Below are 11208 nucleotides of genomic sequence, written 5' to 3' on the forward strand. Positions count from 1 at the left end.
GATGAGTTCGAATTAGTCGTGTTTGAGTTTAAACACTTATTTTACATGTTATGTATTAGTGAACACTGCACACAAGCACGTTCACTCACTGAGACACACACACACACAGAGAGAGAGAGAGAGAGAGAGAGAGAGAGAGAGAGAGAGAGAGAGAGAGAGAAACATGTGGCGTGATGAGCTTCTGACAGCAGCAGGTAGATGAGGCTGCCAGCAACAGTCATGACCAGCCGAGCCCTACAGCTCAGCCTGCAGTGTAAGAGGATTAGTTGATGTGTGTGTGTGTGTGTGTGTGTGTGTGTGTGTGTGTGTGTGTGTGTGTGTGTGTGTGTGTGTGTGTGTGTGTGTGTGTGTCTGACAGTTAGCCATCATGTGCACTCTGAATATTCAATGACACATTCTTCCCTTCAAAGTCCTAACCACTGTTTTTACTCTGGAATGTGAAATTGCTCATTTGCTGGGCAAAACAGGAATGATGAACTAAAAAGAAGCATGTGAATGCACACAGTCTTTTAATAACTCACAAGTCAAAAAGGATGATCAAGTGTGTGTCTCTAGAGTGTATCCGTCAAGTTTTGGCTTCCCCCACGAGGATAGTAAATCCTGAAATCAGCAACCAGTGTTCCCCACGAGGAAAACCACTTAAACATATATTTTTTTTTTAATTAATGACAATATAAAAATGCTTAAAGGGTTAAAGGGGATATAAAATATTTTTAGTTCAGTATAAAACGGTAGAAGTCAAAGGAGGGACCGTACTATGATACAAAAACAAACGTGGGTCTGAGTGTGTGTGGCTGGCAGATCATGTTGAATGGCAAAATGCCCTTTCGTCTGCAAGTAACCAGATGAACAGACAACAGGGGTGAATTAGCATTCGCATTAGTATTCCAGCCTTAAAATCACATTTCAATTGAGAGTTCACAGGTGCGACGAAAGGCGAAAACAAACAGAGCTAAATATGAGATCTTCTGTGACAAGGTGATGTTTCTGTTCAACTGCCGTGCTCTGATTGTCTATGAGCATGTGTAGACTATAGCATTTGTTTTGCCACTGAATGATTTGAGAGTTATGCCAAATTACTAAACATTCTTGTAAAACTAGTTACAAAAAATATCTGCAGCTTTTTTTTTTGGCTGATTAAAACACAGGCCTATACTACTAATATTATTATTGTCCCAAATATCCTGATACAGACCTGATGTAACCCCGCCCCTTTTCAGTGCATGCGCTTGTTGTGTTCTGTCTTCCGGTTTGTATTTCCACAGCATCAAGGAATACATAGAAATATACAGATCTAATGCAAAAATGGAAGCTCAAATACAAAATTCTAAAGATGGCTGTGTGCTTCTTTCTCTTTCTCTTGTTTCTTGTTTCTCTAATTCTTCCAATTACACTATATTCCAATATGCAAGACAAGCTAAGACAAGCCTGGACTTGTGGCAGGTGGGCGGTGCTTGTATTATGTTCTGCATGTTTGTTCCTGTAAGTGATTGATTACAAAGTAAGTCATTTAATTTGTATTGTATCTTTGGATGGAAACAGCTCATTATATACTAATCTTGTTTATGCTACTGAATTCTTGTGTTACTAATTGCTATTTATAACATATTCATTCAACCAGTTTTTCTACTTGTTAGGCCCCACAAATGTCACTTGTAATTCACTTTGTTTGTGCTGTTTGTAATACCGTTTATGAAACTATTTAATTGTTCCTTATTTTTTGTTTAATTGTAGACCTCAAATATCAACATGCATACAGATTAGCCTCAATAAATCTTTGAACTGGACATCAATGGGGAAAATTCCAATCGGAGGTGATCATCCCTATGCCCTACTCACTCTGAAGGGCACTTGAAGTGGGGACTTTGGAAGGAGCAGGGCACTTGTGTGTCATAATGAAGCCGTTTGGAACGCACTTGGCGAAGGGAGTAATGAAAGACCGAGGTGCGTTTCATTCGAACGTAAGTGGACTGCGAAGTGGACTTCACAGGGTATTCCACCATCTTAAGTGAGATTCCAATCTGAAGGGAGTGAACATGTTCAGTTCGAAGGGCACTGCAAACATCGTAGGGAATAAGGGAACACTGATACATCACTTCACAGGAAGTGGAGAGCGAAAATTACCCAACTGTCATTGCACAACGCATAAAACAGAGTCGTTGGAAGAGTTTTTAAACGGCTTTGCGATGGAGGATTTTAGGTATGCATTTGAGTATTCATAAATATTGTTATTATACAAACTAGAGTATTTATGAATGGTTACGGTGATGAATGTTACATTTGCATAGTCTATGAATATGTAAACAAAGTAAAAGTGTGGAGAAGCAGCTGAGGTGCTGTCATTTTTTTATTTGACTTTATTTACCTCAGGAATGTTTACTATGCAGCTGCGCCTATGAAAGAAAGCGCACGAGATGAGATTAAGAACGATTGTCGAGTTCTCCACTGTTGCTTAGTTACCTATGATCACGCGCGTGAACTCGACAATCGACTACTGTGGACTTCGACTGAAAACAGGAAGTAAATACAGGTATGAGCGCTGGCTGAATTAACATCACTTTTATTCATATCTTTCACATCTACTGCAGTCAGATTCACCGTGTTCACTCTGAAGGAATCACTCACATTGGCTGTGCACTTGTAATGACACATCAAGGATGTTAAGAGGCTAAAAGCAGGTTTAAAACTTGCCCCATTGAAGTCAACAGGGTGCACATTTTAAAAAGAGGATAACACAGTGTATATAGGCAACACTGATTTTTGTCATTGTTCTCTGTTACTGACAGCACTCCAAATTTACAAAAAAATGAGCTCAATGTTAAAATTGACCGGAGTTCTCTTTTAATAGTCAATTAAATATAGTCTAATAAACTAATAAAACTACCAGTAATAGATAAATGCAGTGTGTTGATTATATTTATTAGATACACACTGTATGTTTTGTATGTGTATAGGCCTATTATATGATTTTTGTTTTGATGTTTAGAATTGTGTCTACATTATCGTTGTTCAGCAGACTTTTGTGGGCGAAACCAGTCATTTCAATAGGGATCAATGCGATCTTGAATTCTGCTTGAGGATGAAAGATTTCCCCATAACAAGTTCAAATTGGTCACATGGATTCGACACACTGGCCAAACAAAAACTGCTTGTTTTTAAAGTGACTTCTGTGTGAGCTGTGCTTCAAACATCGCTACAATAGACAGAGGACCTTTTTGAAATTTCACTAATGTGTGTAGTCAGAGAATCATAGCATTAAAGTGTAAGGTTCAGTGTATTAAGAAACAGGCAAAAGTGGCTTGCTGTTCATAGGTTGTTTAGCTCCGTTGGTCAAGCTAGTATTTAACTGGTATCCAGCTGGTCAGTATTGGAGACCGGCTGGCTACCACCCCCTACACCCACTTTAAAACCAGCAAAAACAGACAAGCTATAACCACTGTAGGCTGATCTAAGCTGTTCAGCAGAGTTAGTGAGTGTTCACTCGTGACAGATTTTGTGACTGATGTTGTCAGCACAGTCTGTTTGTGTTTTGGATGACTGACACATAAACACAGAGCTTGTGGAACTCTCACTGATCAGATTGAGCTTCACTGACACTGAGTCTCTAAGTGCACTTTGCTCTCTGCATGTGTCCACAAATATACACAAACACATTTACTGTAAGCAAACACTGATGAAACACTTGCTTTGGTGTTGCCTGGAAACTTTGTGTGTGTGTGTGTGTGTGTGTGTGTGTGTGTGTGTGTGTGTGTGTGTGTGTGTGTGTGCCTTGGCACTGGAGTTCAGAAGCTGAATAATGGATGAGAATGTTGATGTAATTTCCAGACACACTTTGCTGCATCTGCTTTTTAGGAATGCAAAGGTTTATTGGCGCTGCCCAGGCAAGACGCCAAACCTGGTGTGGAAAGTGACAAAACAAAAGGAGAAAAAGAGACACAAGAGAGGGAGAGAGATCAAGTGAAGTCTTTGAAGAGTGACATGCACACTTGACATGCACAAACACTGTCAACATGCGCAAACATTCTCAAGCAAATATATAGACGTCCTCTCCCTCTCAGCCGTGGCGCTGATTGGTTCACACAGATGCCCTCGCTCTCTCTATCTGTGGCGCGAGCAGTTAAAGGTGAAGGCTCAGTGAGATTCTATAGTCTGTCACCATGTCTGTCTGACTCCTGAGACCGGTCAGAAGTGAGTCAAGGGTTCAAATATTCTGTTTGATTTTGTCAGATGAAACCTGGGGGAACTATCTAGTTAGCTTTCCCATTCATTCCCATTCATTTTTTTTTTTTTTTTTTTTTTTTTTAGCCAATCACCTTTTTTTGAGCCATAAATGCTATGTGACTAATTGCTCAGAAGTTGATGCTGTGATAATGCTGATTGGCAAATGCTGTTAACATGGAAAAATAATCATGCTTAGTAATACATAATATAATTGATTAGAATAGAAAGATGGTGTTTGCCCTCATATTACAGCATCTACCAGTTTAGCTACTAACTGCCGATGATAACCAGACAAACCTTCACCCTTGATGAAGCACAGATTTTTTTCTTTCATATTGTGACGTACATCCAAGCGAAACGAAAAAGGAAACATGCGAGAGAAAAAACAAAACAAAAAACATGCGGGCCATTGACTTCCATTCATCGGTTGTTGATTGGATGGAGGCAGATCTTGCAGTTGTTTGTAAGAAAGGGGCGGGGTTTACATGTACAAAATGATAGGAGAAGTCCTGCACATATCCTAGACACGCCCCTGATCCCCAGAGGAAGATCGAGTTATGACATTTTGATTACAAGGTCAAAACTAATTTTAAAAATGAAATCAATAAGATCAATAACATGCATTTAGAAAATAGATCAGTTTGTATTTCATGATGACTTTAGGTTGAATCAGTTCATTCGCAGTCATCTTGGCAACATCCTCAGGCAGATCTATTCTAAGCAAAGGGCTTGCAAACATGCACTTCCAGCCTACTTGAATCAGAAACATCAAAATCTCTAACTAATCGACATTGTTTCAATATGCAATTCATATATCATATTAGCAATAAAATCTGACAACACTATCATAGATTTTTCTTCTTTATCTCAACTGACAGTAAAAAAAAAAAAAAAAAAATCAATGTGGAGCAGTGAAAAAAAAATCCCACAAAAATAGATGAGTAGGCAACTCATTTAATTGAAAAGCTTCATATGAGTGGTCTGTCTTTTCCTCCTCATACTGTCTCTGATAATGGCACAGAAGTCAGGCAAGACAAACACAGACATTACAGCAAAAATGACTGCGCACATTGTTGACTGTAATTATTATTGGGGGTTGATGCTAATGTTAGTACTAATTAACATTTTGTATTTAATTGCTGCTATCCTTTGCTTTTGCTGACATGTTAGGAATAGTTCACCCAGAAGTGAAAAATCATAATTTACTCAAGTCATTCCAAATGACTTACTTTCTTCTGTGGAGCACAGATGTCTAGGGTGCTCTTTTCTGAACAATGAGAGCGAAAGGTAAAGGTGAAAATAAAGCTTTCAAGCTCCAAAAATGGCTGAAAAATTAATCAAGATTTAGAACAAAATTAATTTATTGCCTAAGATGTTAATACAAGTGTTCCTATAGCTCCTATGGTATATATTTTTTTGCAGTCTGGATAGCAATGGTAAGTCATTTTGGGTGAAATTGATTGTGTGTGAGAGTGAGACAGGTTGAATATAATTGGGCATAGTGCCCCACCCATCATGGCTTTCGGCCAATCAGATTAGGTGATTGACACATCAGGAGTGCCGGTCCCATATCGGCTGACACCTGCTGCTTTACAATATGCCATCCTGTTCCTCTGAGAACACAAGAAAAACAACACATCAGACCTTCCTCTCATTTTATGTTCACCCTACGCTGTTTTCTCACCTCTCTTTTTTCTCTCTGTACACACACACACATTTGCCAATAAATCTCATAGTGTGGCGAAACACTAGGGAAATTAAAGCAAATCAGTCAGCCTTCACACCTATGCTTCAACAGCCTAAATCATCACTCCTATTACTGTCTTTCTAAACACACGCTTACGTTCTCCTTCAAACCTGCACACGCAATCAGATTTACCCTGCGCAAGCCTCTAATTCAATCACGCTGCCTCATTTCAGTTTGCCTTAGATTACACCCTAGAGACAAACAGGAGGAGACACATACAGTGTGCAGTATTGTGCGGCAGGGCTTCAGGGTTGAGTTGACAAGCACAACTGCAGTCAGCGGGCTGCAGCTGCTATAATACAAATGTACATTTATCTACCATGGGACAAGAAAAAATTGATATCAGTGTGAGAAAAGCTGAACAGTTCTTTTTCCTGTCCCCCCCCCCCCCCCCCCCCTCTCAGTCTTTGCTGATACACAGGAGAAGATGTGTTCAGTGAAATGCAGTGGTCAGGTAATGCATCTTATGTTGACAGAGCATCTCATCTAACTGCTCTTTACTCACACACTTTCACATATTACAGTGTCCACTTATATCAGACACACAGAACAACATAAGGCAATATACTGTACATAATATTGTATTATATTTATATAAATATGGAAAACCGCAGTGTGTGTGTGCACGACACACAGAGCAACAAAAGCCATAAAATAAATACAAATAAATACAAATATGTGCATTTACATTTTTAAATAATTTTTTCGGTTCCTTGCCACTGTTGCCTTTGGCTTGCTCAGTTGGGGATATTTTGGGGATATTTAATTTTTATTCTATCAATCAATAAATTCCACTAGAAACAAACCTTGTTGTATTATTTTATTTTAATTTAATACTGTGAAGCTGCTTTGATACAATCTGTATTGTGAAAAGCGCTATACAAATATACTTGAATTGATTTGATTTGATTTGATTTAAATAAATGTATAAAATACATACAAATCCAAATACATTTATATTATATTATATTATATTATATTATATTATATTATATTATATTATATTATATTATATTATATTATATTATATTATATTATATTATATTATATTATATTATATTATATTATATTATATTACATATGCAACAGCAAGGACAATCTGCAGAAGCTATAGAGCAGAACATTAATTCCCTGGTATAAACAAAACATTGTCATGTCTAGCCAAGTCTAGCCACTCAAACAAACAGAATGTAATTCTGTTCGGTGCCAGTGGTAGGGGAATTACACACATAACCTTTAGAGAACAACAATAAATCCGACGGTAAAAAATACAAGTTTGGTGAGATAAAGACACAAGATCTGATCAAGCCCCCCCATCTCTCTCTTATTTTCTCTCTCAACACAAATATCTATTACACTCAGAACCCCTCAGCTGGGCTGTTGTTTGCCACTTCACTTGATGAATTCTATTCACTTCTGTTTAACAGTTATCTCTTCTCATCCTCTCTCTCTCTCGTTCACCATTCATTGTTCAAGTCTTTGTGGATGTGTGTGGTGCATTTTATGTATGTAATCATATCTATACAGACAACAAATGAGCTTATTGGAGCACAGACAACACACAGCGTACCCTGGCACACGCACACACACACACACACACACACACACACACACACACATGCCTCAGGGGTCGCCATAGGGAAGAGTGAAATTAACATAATCCATCCTATTCACGCTGACACTCTCCTCTTTGTTTGGCGTAAATGAACTCTAACCCCTTGACTCTGACTGTAAAACACCCACATACACACAGTCCTGCTTCACAAAGAGCAATCAGATATTAAACGTTAACTAAACTGGGGGAAAGCAGCAATGAGTGTGATACCAGTGATAGACTGTATATCAGCCAGACCAATTGAGTCATTGCTATTTGGATAAATTGAGAATATCAGCTTATAACTTTGCCTGCTTCAACAAAGGGTCAAAGTTTGGCTCGTTAATGTAGCCCTTGCTGGTAGATGCCATGTCTATACTTAATATAGGTGGGGTATGTGATTCTCTTTTTTGTCCATTTTTTTCAAAATCACTTGAAATCCTATTCCTAACCCACTTACAGCCACTGAGTTAGAAGCACTGAAATGAAAATTAAGCAATTTAATCATCTGTGGAACGGGCAGGACTCGAAAAACTCCAGCCAATCATTTCCAAGACCACCTAGAATCATTGGACAGTAAATTCGTCAATCAAACGGTCGTACCATACCCCCCTCCCCCCATCATGTCCATGTTCTTTGAATGGGTGGAGTCAGGGCCAGCCTTGGAGGAAAGAAGGTAGGACCATTTGAGTTGTGTATTTTCAAAATCTGCCGGCCGTTTTGCAAAATCCCATACCCTACCTTTAAAAAATATATGTTATGCTATTTTACATAATCAACTTTCTGTAGTGTGTATTGTTGCTGTTTAAGCATGAAAAAGGTCTGAAAAGTTACAAAGCACAAAGCCTCTGTGTTCTTATTCTCTGTAACAGTAAGCACTGTTTCTGATCAACCTGAAACGCCTATAGATTGTAGTCCTGAGTTTTCTTCCAGGAACGAACACTTCACAATATTCCTCATTTGAAAAATTCTCGCCCACAGCATATGCAAAAAAATAAAAAGGGGGGTGAGGCCTGGTTGAGTTGCATTAGTTTGTTGAAACTCACGGTTATGGTAAAGAGCGTGACATTTCTAAAACACGCTTGAAGTGGTTGATCACTATCGTAATGGAAAACGTTCAATCTCTAAGGAATAAAATCGATGAACTGAAAGCCACTTTACATGTTCATCATGCATAAATAGATGCCTCCATTTTGGCCTTTACAGAGACCTGGCTGAAAGCTCGGAACAACGATTCTGTTTTCACTATTAATGGCTTTGGGAGTCAAGGAGGCGGCGCTTTTCTATACATTAATGAAAGTGGTGCAATTCAGTCATAAGAAAAACCCTGTGCAACTGAACTGCTTTCTGTATCATTACGACCATTTTACTTTCCTTGAGAATTTCCTAAAATTTTTGTTACGGTGGTGTATTTTCACCCTAAAGCAAATGATAAAGTGAAGGGTCACTGTTTCTAAGTTTCAAAATATTTTCATGGGGGATTTTAACCATTGCTCATTGAAACACACACTGCATAACTTTCAACAGTCTGTTACCTGTGTGCAACATGATTTAACAAGACTTTGGACTTGTGTTATGGTTCCATCAGAGGTGCATATATACAAGTCCATTAGTAATCCACCCTTGGGACTGTTTTTAATTACTGTGTTTTTTAAAAAAAGGTATAAGGCTGAAAACAAATCTATCAGGAAATAGTCTGCAGATTCATCTTTAGCTTTGCAAGGATGTTTTGACCGCACAAACTGGGAGATTTTTTGAAAACTCTAATATTGATGAATTAACAGACGTTGTAAGCCGTTACATACATTTTTGAGAGGATGCTTATACCTCAAAAAACTGTACGAACATATGCTAATACAAAGATAACTTAATCTATAAAGTCCCTTATGATTGAAAGAAATAAGGCATTTCATGTAGGTGACTTGGAAAGGAAGCATGATTTGCAAAAACAAATAAAGTGTGAAATAGGAGAAAGTAGAGGGGGATCTTAGAAGAAATAGACTTGGCTCTGCCCGGGAGAGTATGCATACTATAACTGGATATAAGAGTAAAAGTAATGCCCCCATAAAATTGGTTTGTTATCAATCTGATATTGAGTCGGCTCAAGAATTGAATACGTTTTAAACTAGATTTGATGTGCAGGATTTTACTAGTGAAATGAATGTGCTTAGGAATGAGACTTTATCTTCAGAAAACTCCTAAATTGCGGAATTGAGGCCATATCCCAGACAGCAACATAGTGTCAGCCCAGATCCGGCCCACATCTGGGCCGTGTGGAATCCACACTATGTTGCTGTCTGGGACATCATTGGTGATGAAATGTTTCGAGAAATTTGTCAGGGATGAACTTTTATTGAAAACTCAAAATCTCATCACATATTGACATCTAGCTCATTCAAAGGTTACAGGTTTAGGTGCGATACATGAAGTGAGACTCCTCTTTCTGCCAGCAATACTGTGTCCTTGAGCAAAGCTCTGCTGATATTAACACTGCACTCTGGGTATTGTATGATGCTCTGGATTGAAAAACATCTGCCAAATGAGAATAAAGGAAGCTCAGCTCTTTTTATGGAAACCTACACAGTGCTGAAACAGGCATTTCTGTTTGATTGGCTTCGACATTTGGGAATATAGCTTAGCCCCACACACACACACACACATACACATACACAGAGGAAGACAACTCTGAAATGAACTGTCACTCAGGTGAAATTATGTATCTTACTGTCACACACAAAACATGTTTACTGTGGCATCAAAATCGAATTAAAACAAAAAAATATAAATTTTGGAAGTATATGTTTTTGAAGGTTGTCTCATACTAAATAAATAAAACAACAACAGTAAAATCATTACTTTGTGAAATATGATTAAAATTTTAAATGACTGGTTTCAATTTAATGTATTTTAAAGCTGAATGTTCGGCATCATTACATATGATCCTTCAAAAATCCTTCTGATATTATGACTTGCTGCTCAAGAAACATTTCTTATTATTGTCAATGTTAAAACCAGTTGTGCTGCTTAATAATTTTGTGGAAACCATGATACATTTTTTCAGGATTCTTTTGATGAATAGAAAGTTCAAAAGAACAACATTTATTTGAAATAGAAATCCTATTGTGACATTTTAAGTCTTTACTTGCACTTTTGATCCATTTAATACATCCTTGTTGAATTAAAGTATTAATTATTATTTATTTTTTTAATCTTACTGACCCCTGTCATGGACAGCTGTGGTCTATTCCTTCGTTATTTCTTCATTAAGCAGGTAAAATGTCTGGAGTTGATACTAAGTGCATGTGGCATTTGCAATTGGAAGCTGTTGCTGTGAACCCACATCATGCGGTCAGAGAAGCTCTCCATGCAAGTGAAACAGGCCATCGTTCAGCTTCAAAAACAAAACAAATCCAGAGCAGAAACATTAGGTTTAGGTTGGTACATTCTGAAAAAATAAGAACACACTGGTGAGCTCAGCAACATAAAAAGGCCTGGACGTCCAAGAAAGACAACAGTGATGGATGATCACAGGATCCTCTCCATGGTACAGAAAAACCCCAGCCAAGAGAAGAACGCTCTCCGGGAGGCATCCGGCAAAGTCTACAATAGACTTCACGAGAGCAAATAGAGGGTTCACCACAAGGTG

Source organism: Abramis brama, assembly GCF_963993115.1.
Source record: "Abramis brama genome assembly, chromosome: 1".
Classification (NCBI taxonomy): Eukaryota; Metazoa; Chordata; class Actinopteri; order Cypriniformes; family Leuciscidae; genus Abramis; species Abramis brama.